This window comes from Cyanistes caeruleus, chromosome 2 (genome assembly GCF_971803275.1).
Source record: "Cyanistes caeruleus chromosome 2, bCyaCae1.hap1.1, whole genome shotgun sequence".
NCBI lineage: Eukaryota > Metazoa > Chordata > Aves > Passeriformes > Paridae > Cyanistes > Cyanistes caeruleus.
This window is the reverse complement of record NC_141702.1, coordinates 102,518,250-102,532,481: the sequence shown is the minus strand read 5'-3', so window position 1 is coordinate 102,532,481 and position 14,232 is coordinate 102,518,250. Positions and strand designations below refer to the sequence as shown.

At 41.7% G+C, this 14,232-nt stretch overlaps 2 long non-coding RNA genes across 3 annotated transcripts; one reads left to right on the top strand and one right to left on the bottom strand.

Moving 5' to 3' along the window:
- Window positions 1-186: 186 nt before the first annotated feature.
- LOC111926666 (uncharacterized) lies at window positions 187-4,178 on the bottom strand. The gene is made up of 2 exons (XR_002863105.2): window positions 4,100-4,178; window positions 187-1,251 (listed from the first exon to the last, which is right to left on the bottom strand). It is a non-coding gene; the product is annotated as an uncharacterized LOC111926666 (long non-coding RNA).
- A 108-nt stretch (window positions 4,179-4,286) lies between these two features.
- Window positions 4,287-5,734, top strand: LOC147655058 (uncharacterized). 2 transcript variants are annotated; one of them, XR_015282565.1, is made up of 2 exons: window positions 4,287-4,345; window positions 4,750-5,734. It is a non-coding gene; the product is annotated as an uncharacterized LOC147655058 (long non-coding RNA). The 2 variants fall into 2 exon arrangements; XR_015282564.1 differs by having other exon boundaries at window positions 4,533-5,734.
- The last annotated feature ends 8,498 nt before the right edge of the window (window positions 5,735-14,232 follow it).

The following is a 14,232-nucleotide window of genomic DNA, read 5'->3' as shown; positions in this document are numbered from 1 at the left end:
TGCACTGTATAGTGCAGTGAGTGCCAAAAATAAGTCTACATTTCCTTTCCCAATATGCAAAAGTCAAAATGTAGGTATGACATGAGTTATTTTATAGTGCAAAGATTATCTATTCATAGCAGACTCTGTTTGTTTCAGACATGTGGCTTTCCTTCCTCTTAGATAGTCTATTGTTTGTCATTTTCATTTGTATTAAAAATAAAATCTTTGAGAACTGCAAGCAACAGAGGAAAAAAATATATTTCTTCTGAAACTAGCAATTCTCCAAACAGGAAGGTTAGCTTTTTCCTGTTTAGACATTATGTTCAAAGAGAGGAAGTTGGGATTTTCAACGATAATAATAATTACATGGTATGTAAACATCAGTAAGTATCAAAGAAAGCTTCACTCTTTATTTAGTGTGTCCCAAAAGCTGTTTAGAGTATTTTTACCAGTTCAGCAGCCTCTTGCAATACTGGATTTATGAGCAGTCATTGCACTGGGTTGATCACCACATACAAGATTCCACAGTGTAAGAAATCAGGCTTCTTCAAGCCTGCGTGGAGGGCAGTGACAGACAGGAGTGGAGCAAATGGAAAATCCTCATGCAAACCAACAGTCTGAGATATCAGATTTGCAGTTTTGGGGGAGAGTGTTGAGTCAGGATTATACCTACCAGGCTGTTCATGCTGCTGTGTAAAGCAAGGTAATTCAAGTCACAAGGTCTGTTGATGCTGTTCCTAAAAATTGGATTGGCAATGTAATTTCAGCATTGAGATCAGGTACAGCATCAAAACACATATTTGGCACATGTGGGAGTTTGTAGTGGTAAACCTAGAAGTGTTTTATAAAGATGAATGCATGTCTTTATCTCCTCTAAAGATGGAGGAATCGAGGCAGAGAGAATCAGGTTATGTACCTTTGGGCACTGGCACCACTGGGAAGAGAGCTCGGGTTTGTCAAAGCTCTTAGGTCTGTTTGCTTGGTTTAGTAGGAGTTTTACAATGGGCATTTTTATTACCTTCAAACTAAAGTCTTCTGTTTATCAGCAGAACTAATTAACAGTGTAAGGCCTCCACTTAATGGCTACCTGTCTCCCATGTGGGTCAGAACGGGTTTTACAGGGAGCAGAAGGCAGCTGAAGAGTCTGATCCCGTGTCACCAGCTTGATCTGACCCTACTCAGGATGGCAGCAAGAATCCACTGGGCGTTTCACTGGGAGGTGCTGACACTTCTCAGGTACCCACATGGTCTGGTACTGCTGACAAGGGCCTGCAAATTCGGAATGGTAGGAAAACCCATGAAAAACATGTGACCCCATAAGGACATTGTCCTCATTAAGATGAACCTATGGGAATGAGTATGACCTATGAGCAAAGGAGTAGGGAGAACGGGGAGAAGGCAAGATAATTTGAAGTGCATGAACTCTATTTTGAGAACTCTCAGACACTTAAAATTCATGAGTGATCATGAAAAATCTTTGGAATGGGCTATTTGGATATATTGCTTCAAAACAATGACACCTAAGAATTTAATGCAAATAAGGAAAAAAAAAAAAGGTGAAACAAGAAATTGTAGAGAGTATGAGAAATGAACACAACTATCCTAACTATAACTTCCTTTTATGCAAACATCTGGTGTTCTGGAATTTATTCACTTTAACTCATCAGAGAGGAAAACCCATACACCCAGCTTTCCCTTTGGGATGGTGAGAAATGCCAGGGTGAATCACTTACTTCGTGTAAGAGTGCTAGCACCTGCAGCCCTCCTGACATAAACATTCAACACTCCCAAAGAGCAGGCCTTGAATTTCTCGCTTTTTCTGGGGAGAGCAGCCTCCAAGCTGCATTCCAACTGCGTGTTGGAAGCAACCTTGCAACTTGCAGTATCAGCTTCCTTAATTTCAAACTTCAACTGCTTTGAAACTCCCTTTTGTAACCTCCCTTGTTCCGTACTGTCAGACATCCCTGCACCATCTTTTGTTATAAATAGATTTGCAGGCACCCAGGAAAAGCCAATTCTGTGCTGCAGGGGAGGACTGAGAGCAGCTGACAAGTACCATGAATGTCTGTGTGATTAAATACAAGTTATGAAGGATCTGCAAACCATTTACACACTTATGTCCACCATACTCACTACCCAGGCTTCAGGGAAAAGCCACAGATCAATCACAGCCCTTCCTCATGTCTCTGAAGCCTGGGCTGCACTTTTGCTGCCAGAGGTAAGACCATCATAAAGATGCCAGCTCAGTCTTCAGCTGTAGGAGCCAGTGCTTGACAGACCTCGTGGCATGAGGGAAAATATGGGCTGGGGTGGAAGAAAGAGAAATCCAGAACACACTTCACCTTTGCCAAATCCCTTGATACTCTACAGGGACACATCCAGCAAGAAGAAAAATGTAGGCTGTTGGTTAGTACAAAGCCAGTGGTATTTCACTCAGTTTTGTCTTTACAATTCTTTATCAGGAGCAATTTTGGAATGTGACTTGATGGAGAACAGACCCAAGCTGGGAATGACAGAGCTTGATTAATTCAAATAAAGCGGGAATTTCTTCTTTTCTGTTCCTAAACTTGAGACATGCTTTAGAAAAGCCCATGCAATTTTCTGCCCTGTTTTCCATTTTTGTGCAATTCTCCTCACTGAATATGGAAACAAATCACTCAAGACAGAGGTTAGGAAATATCTTTAGTCTGATTTGAAAGAGCTGAAGAGCCCAGAGAAGCAACACTACCAGCAACAGCTGCAGGAAAGTTTTATCTGAAGCCAACAGAAGTTTTCAGTGTGAAGAAAGTGGAGCTGCACTACTACAGAGGGCACTGTCCCTGTCAGCTCACTTTCTGTTCACATTGTGGATGACCAAATGGAAGACAAAGAAAGGTATGAGAGGCCAATAACCTGAAATAATGGAGACAAATTCAACTTTTAAAGAATCTTGTGCAAATCACCCTCTTCATGCCTCACTTTTTCTTCTTTTTTGTGAGAAGACAGCACAAGCCGTGTATGATTGGGGTGCTGTAATACATTGAAAATACATTAAAACTGAGAGGCAATTAAAAAACATACTAATGAAGCAATGTAAACACAGAAGACAGAGAAGAGCTTAGCCTTTTTCAACTGAACTCCTCTTAAGAGACAAATCCATAGGCTTATGCTATGTCCATGGAAGTACACTGGGACTTGTCTTCACACCCAGGAGAACTTACAGTAAGGACAGACGTTACTTCAGGGTTTTTTGGTAAAACTGGAAAATCTTTCCTATTTAGCATGAATTCTGAAAAGAAAATAATGTAGTTCACTAGAAAGTGGGAACCCACTCCCCCTGGGTGTTCTTCCTTTCGAGTATTTGCTCATACTTCTGTGGTTGTTTTTGCTAACAGTGTCCTTTTCAGCAGTGTTCTTCTCTGAAGAGACTCATTCATAATATCCTCATTTGGGTACACACACATTCGCCCCTTGACACTTCAGAAATCTGCAGTTCCATTTGTACCCCAGCACACACATCAGAAGGCTGTTTAAAAAGCCCCAGGAAGTTTGCTCAGACATGCTATTTTAGGAGACCTGGACTGGGTCTTGGAATTTTACAATATTTAGAGGATTTGGCACCGTGACTGTTTCCACACCAGGCCACGTGTGCCGTCAGAACATGGAGCGTTCACCTTGTGAGGGAGGAATAAGCTACCTGCAAGCTGAGCAATAAGGAGGGAAGCCTATAAAATGCTAAAGAGTGCTGTAGTAAATGATTTGGGGAAGACTGACCCAGTCAGCCCAGAGCCTGACCCCGAAGAGAGGGGCAGACCAGGCTGCAGGTGGCCAACCACAGTGCACATGCAGGGGACACATCTGTGCCCTGCAAGGAGGAAGGGCACACAGGAAAGCTTGTCCTGCCTGAGGATGGGTTATAACACAGTTTGGAGGTAGCTGAAGGGACAGAACTAATCTTGTTCATGTTACAGCATTACAGGGCACACAGCTACAAAGCCTGACACCCCCTCTGCACAACTCCACTAGGCTGACATGTGTGTTACAGCCCTAAAATCACTGGGAGATAAAAGGGCTGCCCAGTTGTATCAAGCCTGAGGAATAACAAATAAATGCAGTTTTCTACAGAGCTCAAACATACTTGGGAGCTGCCAGAGGCACCAGAGATTCATCCTGCTGATACTGTGGTGAGGAGGCAGCAGTGGCACTCTACAGCCTTTATCCTTCTCATCCAACAGGCAGCCTGGGACACCTGCACCCTGACTGACCTCACAGAGCTGCACCAGGGACACTCTTATTAGTAAACAATCATTTCTGCCACTCAAGTGACTCTCCATGGGCTCCTTGCAGGGTCCAAGATTTAGGAGGGATCCATGACTCACCTCAGGTTTGTATGTACTCAGTATTTGCAAGCCCTTAGGAAAGAGGCCTGACACTATAAATTAGGGACCATCGGGAATATCTGGAGAAAGAATATTTTACAAAGTAGGTTGCTGCAAGTGACCATTATGGTTGGGCTGTTCTGATTTCTCAGAAACATTATTTCTCAGATGTCTGTTCTTCCATGGGAGCAGGACATGTATCCAGAAACCAGCTCATGCTTCACATTGATGAGACACAGCAATGTTTAATGAGATTCACTGAACAGACCTGCACCAACAACGGCACAACAGCAGCTCTCTCAGCAAAGCCTCACCTTTCCTACTGCCATGCTGTAGACTTCCCAGATGGCCTCAGAGCTTTTAACCCAATAACTTACTGCCCCCTGACCTTGCTTTTACCCCTTTGAAGGAAAAGCTCAGCAGGAGACACTCTGAAGGGATTCACTCGTACTTCACCTATAGAAGAAGCGGCTTTTCTTCCAGTGACCCTTTGGTAGCCCTTATTGAGGTTGGAGATCTACCCATATCCTGTTGACTGTTTCATTGGCATGACAAAGCAGCACATCCTGCCTGAACCTATGAACCTGAGGCCAGACCTCGTCTCGAGAGCTCCAGGACACGTGCATTAGTGATGCCTGATGATCTACCCCAATGTGTTTGGTGCCTCGGTCACTGGAACGTGGCGCTGCAAAATGCCGCCGGGTTCTGGAATGTGCGTCTGGAGCCAGAACCTTCGCTTAGAGCTGCCACATCCCCAAAACACCCTCCACAGCAAAACCAGCACAGATTGCAGACAGGAGCTGCTGGGTTTATTCTGACTTCCTGCAAAGACTAGAAATGTATCGAGCCTCAGTTTTCAAAGTAGTGTCTGGGATCAATGCAAACCTTTGTCACAAGTGGCTCAAGGTGGAAGGCTCAGGCTGCCTCCCACCGAGATCCAGCAGCTGCATACATCCCTGACAGACTGATAGCTGTTTACACAGCAGTAAATATTTTCTTACCCCATCTATTTATACTTTCATGTCACTTCAGAATTATTTATGTTTTTATTTTAAATCAAAGATACCTAGAAGGCTATATAATTCTGTGTGTTACTTCACAGTTTGATAGAGAAAACATGACCTAGAAGGGTAAGAGTCTGAGAAGTGAGATGTGATTACTGTAGCAGAAAGATTAATTAAATAAAATTCCTCAAGATCTAATCCCTCCTGCCCAGCTCCCTCTTGGCTTTTATGACTGCTCTGCATGTTTCAATCTACCCACTGAGAAGTCATTGAAGGGGATAAAGGTTGCGGCCCACCTGCCTGGTACCCACTGACTTTGAGGAGGATGGGAAAAACATCTTTGACTGGTTTTTCCTTCCAGACTTACGAGAAATAAACGCAATCACTAAATTGGTGACTGGTGAATGGATGTTTTGGCTTTCATGAGTCATCTGAGACGTGAACCTAAGAAATATGTGGATGGTCATAAGCTGGATAAACTGGGGAGGATAAGACTTACACAATTATGCTGTGGTAAAAAGAAAACCAGAGGCCACAAGTCAGAAGATAACAAAAGGGCTTGAAAATCAGAGAAAAGTAGACGAAAACAAAAAGTGCAGAGAAACACAAACAGGCCTTTCACATTTTAAGCAACCTAAGATCTGACCCAGCTTCATCAGCAGAAAGATACCCAGGCAGTTCCACAGATATTTTAGTTTTCTAAAAAATGTATTTTTACTACATCTTTAGTAGATTAATCCTGTGGCAAGAAGAATCTTTGTTTTCCAAAATTTTAGCAGTTCTTGAAAAAATTTTGAAAACAGTATTAGATCCTGATGGAGACATCAGATGATCTCAGTGCTGGGCCATCTTCTGACTTACAGCATTCAAAATTGTCAAGATTATGCAGATGTTGGCTTAAGCATTTTTAAAATACACAACAATCCATGAATTCCACATCGAAAAAGGGAAAAATTAGAGAAAGGGACCAGCAGGGTGACTCACAATTCAAATCTCCCTTACAAAAGAGATGTCTCTATCCCTTCCCATGATGTGAGTCACAGTTCTCTGATATGGGCCAGAAATCTGCCCTGTAGTCCTCAGAAAATGGTGCTTTTAAAACAGCAGTATCTAATGATTAAGGAATCACAAGGTCTCTTTGAAAAACACAAAGGGCTGCTACACCCAGGTTCCAAGCAAATCGCATGACCCCTGGAGAGAAGACATCCTTGTGGATGAATGTGGGATGAGAAAACAAAGATACAAGGACTGGTCTTGATGAGGCACAATCTCTGTGTTTTCCCCATGACAATAATACAGTTCCACACCCATAACAGGAATTCATTTAGCAACAGAAGCTTATCAATATGTATTTTAAATAATTTCCAGGTTTTGATGCCTCCAGGAACTTCTTCAAAAATTGTCTTGGCAATCAGGCACTTCTGTTTCACAAATCAGAGTCTCAAGCACACATGAAAATCAGCTACCCAGGAACTGCTCTCAGCAGGAGCCCTGAGGAACATCTGCCCTGGTACATTACCTTCCCCATTAGCCTCCTGAAATTAGGTTTGACTTTGCAAAAAGGAGTGTGCAGGTACCCTTGTCAGCTCCAGAGGCAGGAGACAGGAATGGCACTTTAATGATCCACTTAAAAGTAATGAAACAGCCATTTATCCTAATTGGAGGAGCACTAATTATATCAGAAAGTGGCACACTCTTAGATGGCAGAGTGCAAATGCTATCTAATCAAACTTAATGAATAGGTAAGGTGTCCTGACAGAGCATCTGTGCATCACTCATGCATTCCTGCAAACAGAAAAATTAGCCTGTAGGGAGCTGATCTGGAACTGGAGGTTTTAAAATGGAAGGTTAATTATAGTGGTTGGATACATGTTCTTTATCTAAAAACACGTTCCCACCATGAGCCTCAAGGGATGTTTTCCTTTTGAAAGAAATGAAAGTGGCTGGAATATAAGGGTACATCTGGGAACATGTGAGGCACTCCTTTCTATCCATGGGATAGAAGGAGGAGGCTTGAGACAGTCTTTGAGTAAAGACAGTGCAACTGGTAAATCACAGGGGTGAATCTTATACTGAAATGTCTTTATGGTGTCTCTAATTGGCTCCCAGCAAGCAGAAGAGAAAGGCCTTTGGCACTGCTGCTGGGAGGAGAAGGTCAATCCCAGTGTCTCCCCAGCCTGACAGGCTGGAGGGCAGCAGAAGCAGAAGCCCTGGGCTGGCACAAAGAACCTCGCAAATCCTTTAGGACAGCAGTGGGGCCACTTAAACCAGGCTCTGAGTGAGACCTCATTTGCTCTGCATTAACCAGGAGAAGGGTGACTGGGATGCAAGGACTGGGAATGGACATGAAACAAGGATCAGTAAAGAGGTCCTGGAGAGCAGCACTCCTGGAAGAGGAGATTATTATTGCAAAGGGAGCACAGGGGTCTTGTCTTCAGCAGTCACAGAGGATGCATTTCTATTAAGTGAGCTGGGCTTTCTGTGAGCTGTTCATTGATGGGATCCCAACAGCTATGAAAAAAAAAAAAATAAAAAAAATCTTTGACACCTTTTAAAAAAACCTCTAATGAGCAATTGCAGTGAATTGACAAAGTTGAAACCTCTGCCAATGAAAGGAAGTCATCAGAATTTGCTCCTGTGAGCAAGGTACAATGTTAAAGTCAGAAAACATTTAACCTCAAGCCACATTAGTCAGAGCCTTAAAATATTAGCAGAATTGGCTGCATGGAAGCCCTGCAAACAGCACTGGGTTTATACACTGAAGATGCCAAGTAAACACACAAGCCTTGACCAAACAAGTACTGCACTGACAACTCAGCTGGAAAAAGGGGAAAAAAAAAAGTCATGAGGGATGTAATAAAACTCCAAGCAAAATGTGCTCCCAGCCAAAAAAACAAAACAAACCTCAACAACTCAGGATAAAAAGACATTCACAGCCTCTGAATGCTTACTGAGATTAGACATAAAAGCCTCTTCAACTTTTCTTGAGTTGTGCTTTCCTCTTAATGTCAAAGGCTACCCTGCTGCATAGGAAGATGTTTATACCCTCTCAGGGGAAGCCAGAGGCTTCAGATAAGGGAGTGTCTTTGGAATAAGAGAGCTTTAAAGGCTTGAGAGGATAGACTTTATTATCAGCCAACCCTCTATTGGGTTGGTGAGATTCCTGTTTGATTTGGCTGCAGTCTCTAGCCTCAAGTTCCTGCCCGAGCTTTTAAAATAGAACAAGATCTCCCTGCAGCTGAAAAAGGGCGAAGGGTGGAACGTGTAAATAGCAATTAAAGCAAAAATCTTGTTTTTAAACACCCTCCCGCAAAAGACAGTCTGTGCTCTTCCCCAGTGGCCAAGGCTGGCCAGCTGACAAAGCCAGTTTGCTTCACAAACCAGCTCAAGTAAAACGTGACTTGCCCAGATATTTCAGACTGCAGATGACAACACAGCCCTGACATCACTCTTTTTTTGGTCTCATGATTAGAAATTCAGCCAAAAGGACACACTCCTTGACTGGGGTTCAAGAGTGCTGGGGGCTGTCATGGCCTCCCCAGCAGCCTGCTAGGTAATCACCTTGGGGCATCTCTGCTGCTTTAATTTTCTGAGCTATTTTTCACTATTTTAACTTTCTGAACTATTTTTGAATAAGGAGTTCTGCGTTATGTATTAGTATAAATTCTTACAAACAGTGGGGTTTGTTCCATAGAGACTACCTAGAAAAATAAAACAGCTAAGCAAATCAAATTTGGACTGGGGAATAAGAGCCCCTCCCCCCCCATATTCCTTCCTTCTCATCATGGAATGGCCCTGTCAGATTCATCTGAGTGTGCTCAGACCCCATTTATTGCTCATGTTTTGTGACCTTCCCTCACTTGTTTCTCCTTTTTTTGCTGTACTCTTATAAATCATGACTTTCTTGTCTCTCAGCATTTCAATCAATACATAAAATGTCAGATGAGATAACTGGTGCTCTCTCAATGCACACTAATGTAATTTCATAATGTGACTTCACTTTTCAGAGAAAGAATCAGAAAAGCTATTATTGGAACAGGAAGAATCAGGTAATCGATAAAGGACACTTTAAAGTCAAAATTCTTAGAGTTTTGAGTAAAATATTTGACTTTGGGTTACACACAGTGTCTTCTGTGAATTTCACTCCACTTGCACATGCAACAAACCAAAATTGGTTCCAAAACCTAAGCAGAGACAGCAGAGAATCATAGGATGCTTAAGTGCCAGTACCTTGAGAGGTCTGCTAGGCCATGGAAGTTTCTCAGCATCTATGATAACTTTTTTATATAGCATTATTATCATTTGCTTTATAAAATTTATGTAAGATTTGTATATCATGTGGAAGTCATCACACTCCAACCCATTGTCTTCTGTCTCATTTCCAAGCAATATCTGACATATGGGATGTATCTAGTGTATCTCCAAGCATGACAACACTATACAGAGCTCTTGAAGGTCTGCAAAGTGTGAGGTGTGAAATGGAATTGGCTCCAAAACTTTGGGGAATAATTAAAGAACTCATACAGGAGGGAAAAAAGCCCCAAACAAACCCTCAAAAATTCAGGCTGTTGTTTTCAATCTGTGCTTCAAAAAAGACAAATCCAAGATAGAGACAAGACTCAGTTTCAGTCCTGCTGGCTCTGGAAGCAGAGCTGTGCAATGACAAGATGAAATTCTGCTCAAGTGTCTGCATATTTTCTTTCTGTTTTTTCATGGCCATGTCATCCCACTGATATTTTTCATTTGGGATTCTAGGGAAGAGGGCCTCAGTAACCAGGTAGTCCCTTCCAGGAGCAGATCAGGAATGTCTGGGTGAACTGTTCACAATTCATGCCAGGTAACAGCAGCCTGCAGCTCCTGAGTACTTTGTAAACTTCCCTCTGTTCCCTGAAGGATCAGCATTATCCTCTCCCCACTCAGTGTTCAGATCTGAGAGAACAGAGAAATTGAATAGTACAAACCATGGGAAGAGCCAGAGTCTGGGCCATAATCACAATCCCTGTTTCTTGCTTTAACCACCACATGGACCATCCAAAATCTTTTGAAAGAAAAATCAAATAATTCCATTTTTGCTCAGCTGAGTCATCAAACTCAGTTTTTGCCAAAGAACTGGTTGGACACACTGAACACCTCAGAAGGAAACACAAGTAACTTTCTGTGATTGCAATTTTACTGTACAGTCTTGATGACCAGTCTTGTTTCAACTTGTAAAATCTTTGGCTTCATAGGGAGGGAGGTTTGGTCAAGATTTTAAAAAGTCATTGCATTGCAGTTATTCTTATAACACCCCTGATTTCCAAGTGCCTTTGCCAAGGAAAACATAAACATTTTTTGTGTGAAACATGGAAATAAGCAAAGAAGCAGAACTAAGTATTACTGGGATGGACTAATTTGAGATGGGAGGGAAACTGCAAACAGAAATTAGGGAGTGCAGCAAGGGAAACTGGCACTACACTGTACAGACATCTCGATGAGAATCAAAACTGCCCCCAAAAATTCACTGAAACCAAAGTGATCTCGGATATTTTTTAGCACTGGTAAAATGTGTGGATGCCTGGACAAAGTAGCAACTTTTCCTAAGAGGAAAGAAGGAAAGAAAGTGAAGGATTTGGGAGATCCAGGCATCTCCATATAGAAAGATTGGCAATATGGGAGAAAAAAAATGCAATTTTTTTTCATATCCTCTTGTGCAAAAATTGCCAGGAGTCCAGACTTCACTGGAGCTGGATTTCCCCTGTGGTTTCTGCTCACAGGGACTCCAAGCATTAGGCACACATGGCAGAGCAGAAAAGTCAGGGCAGTTACTGGTTTTAATTATTACCTGAAAAAGTGTGGTAGAAACTTCACCTTGAGGTGACAGAGATAAACCAGATAGCTTGGACACAGTCACAAAGAGATGACTTAATATCAGTGTGTGCCTTAAAGTAGAGAAGGTTATGTGGGCAATTTGACACAGGCATACCTGACATTCTTCCCAAATTGGAATGAATAGAACAGCCTGTGATTTATAAAAGAGGAGACAAAGCTGCACAAAGGCCAGGGGCAGGAAAGAGATCAAAGTCTTAAACAAAACTAGCTTTTCTTATCAGATTGAGGTGGTTTTTTTCTTTTCAGAAAACATTTAAAATATTAGTTTCCAGCAAAAATCATATATTCAGAATCATCCTCTGGAAAAAAAAAAATAAAAAAAGAGCCCTGGATTAAAGAAGCTTCAGTTTTCTTGTGATTTTTTTTTTTTGTTTGATTGATTTCCTTTATCTCTTTTCCTCTTCTTTCACTATTTCAGTGGCAAAATGGAAAGACTTAGAGAGAGCATATCAAGCAGTCACAAAGAAATGTGGACATTTTCTGTATAAATGTTGGTGAAATATTTTGAATTAATAAGGTGTTTATGCTGTATGTAAAGGCCTTCAAAACGGAAACATTTTTAAAGATAATTTTCTATCCTCAGCACTTCAAAAGCCCTGTAATAACACTCTGAGTCATACCAAGCATTTCTGACATTTCAAAATTGTCCAAACTGCACTTGAATAAAATCATAACAACAACATTTGAAACAAACAAGAATCCTGGAGGTCTGAGTCCCTGGATTCAGGTATCACTCAGTATCAGTTTATAAACAAAGAACATGACATGATAGTTTATTTCTTATTTTCTTTCCAGGTTCTCTTTTTAAAAATGACATTTACAGGGGTACAGGGCTCACTGTTTCTTATTCCTGCTAGAGCCCCACACTGAGTGGCAAGCAGAACAAAACATTTGCTACTGCCTATCCATGGACAGACACAGCTACAGACAGCAATTTCCAGAGTTAATAAATAGAGTTTATTTCATTTAATGGTTAAATTTCTTGTATTTGTGTTTTTCTTTAGAGTCTTTCAGTTCAGCCATGTTCTGAGGTTTTTGCTTTAAGATCGAGACTCCCAAATATTGCAGTTTCTGACAACCCCACTCACTCCAGGCCTGTGACTCTGTTAATTCTCTCCAGGCTGCCAGTAAGACAAGGTAGAACAGCAGTCAGTCAGAAAGCCACACTTATTTTCATCTCTCACACAGCAGATATCTGAGAAGAACATCTCAGTGAGGCCCTAAGGGCAACAAGGACTTTGATTTACTCCAGAAACTGCTTTCTTAGACAAGTCGCCCTCTTGGCAAAATTTAGAATAAATTCTTGAACTATAAAGGCTTGGGGAAGGTTTTAACTTCCTGCTTTACTTGAAGTAATGTTGTTTGCACTGTATTTTATGTGACCCTCTCAGCCCCCCAGCAACAGCACTTAGCATTTCCTGATGGCACATCAATCTGTTGCCTTCGTTGTTGAGAATATCAATAATTATTATGCAAACACAAGACTGAAAAATCATTTCAAATCCTTGTTAGCTTCAGTACCAACAGGGAAAGGAAACTAGAGCAGGAAAACCCTGCAATTACTGCTGTGGATTCCTAGTAACATCAATCACACCACATCAGTGCAGCATCTTCCTAGTTCTTCTTCTCCCTTCTGCTTGGATATCCTCTGGCAGGGAACAAAAGCTGGATTAGACATTAGCAGGAATAAGAATGGAATCTAATATTACACTGGCTAATGAAAAATGGCTGAAGGTATCGACTGTCATGCTTCAAGGGGATAAACTGATCACCAGTCATGGAAAAAAAGCTTCCCCACCCTCACCCATACAACACTTCAATGTGATTACACTGGGAACACAATCAGCACTTAAACCTCTCTTGAAACAGCCACACCTGGGAGCAGCCTCAAGAAAAATCTCGACCAGACAACTCACTCACCCCTTCTGTACCTACAGCAAAGCAAAAACCAGGCAGAGCAGCAATCCAGACTGAGATAATGAAGGAATTTTGCCTTTCCACTTGAAATGCTGGCAGATGAGCCACAGATGGCTGCGTGCTGCAGTTCATGCCAGCACAGAAATGGGTGTCTGTGAAGGCACTGCAGTTACTGTGCAGCATATTGTCTGCACATCCACTGGGGCCCGTGTCACAGCTCTGCACACACTGCTTAACTCCAGTTCTTCCAATCACTGCTCCTGTCAGGCTGCCTTCACAAAGTCTGGCACTTCTTCCTAACTCAACACATTAAAGGCCCCTACCCACCAGGACAGCAATACACACTCTTAGAGGCAAATCTACAACTCTGGCTCTCCTAGTCTGTCTCTTCATGTGCCCCTTTTACTTCTTCAGTTAATATTAAATACACCTCTGAGCAGCCACTTCTGTCTCTGCTTTATTTACCAGGGAGAAGAAGGATTTATCTGGCTGCCGTTGGTATAGATTTAACCCATTATCTGAGAATTAGGCTTGCCTTTTTATTTCATGCATGCTTTTTAATAACTATAAGCATGCAATCACAGTGGAGATGTAATTTATGAGCTGTCTGGAGCTCTGCAAGTTCTGAATCAGGAGTAGCTAATATGAATATTAGTCACCTAGCTCTCCCTAATTCTTTCATCTATTCCTCTCTTAAGAACCTTTCCTTCCAGACCTTATCTGTAAATTCTGGAACATCCACAAAAGGTTGCAGAAGCAATACAGAACAACAAATTCTGGACAACCAAACCATCTGCCTTATTTTGGCATTCTTTTCACTATTGCCCTATCTTTAATATTGCAGAAATGAAGCAGATACCATGTAGTGCCTTCTTTCTTAGAAAGCTAGGAGTGAAAGACTACAATTTTAGGAACTGATGTAAACCTGAGCTTTCTCAAGTAAAGTATGCTGATGTGTTTCAAAGCTTCAGCTGGCCTAAACACTATAAGAACAAAGTTTTTTAATTCTGTTTTTTTGAAACAGTCTCAACTTTTATGACCAGCTCTAACATTTAAAGAAATCCAGGGGTTTGCCTGCTTATTTAGCTTTTATTTTTATACAC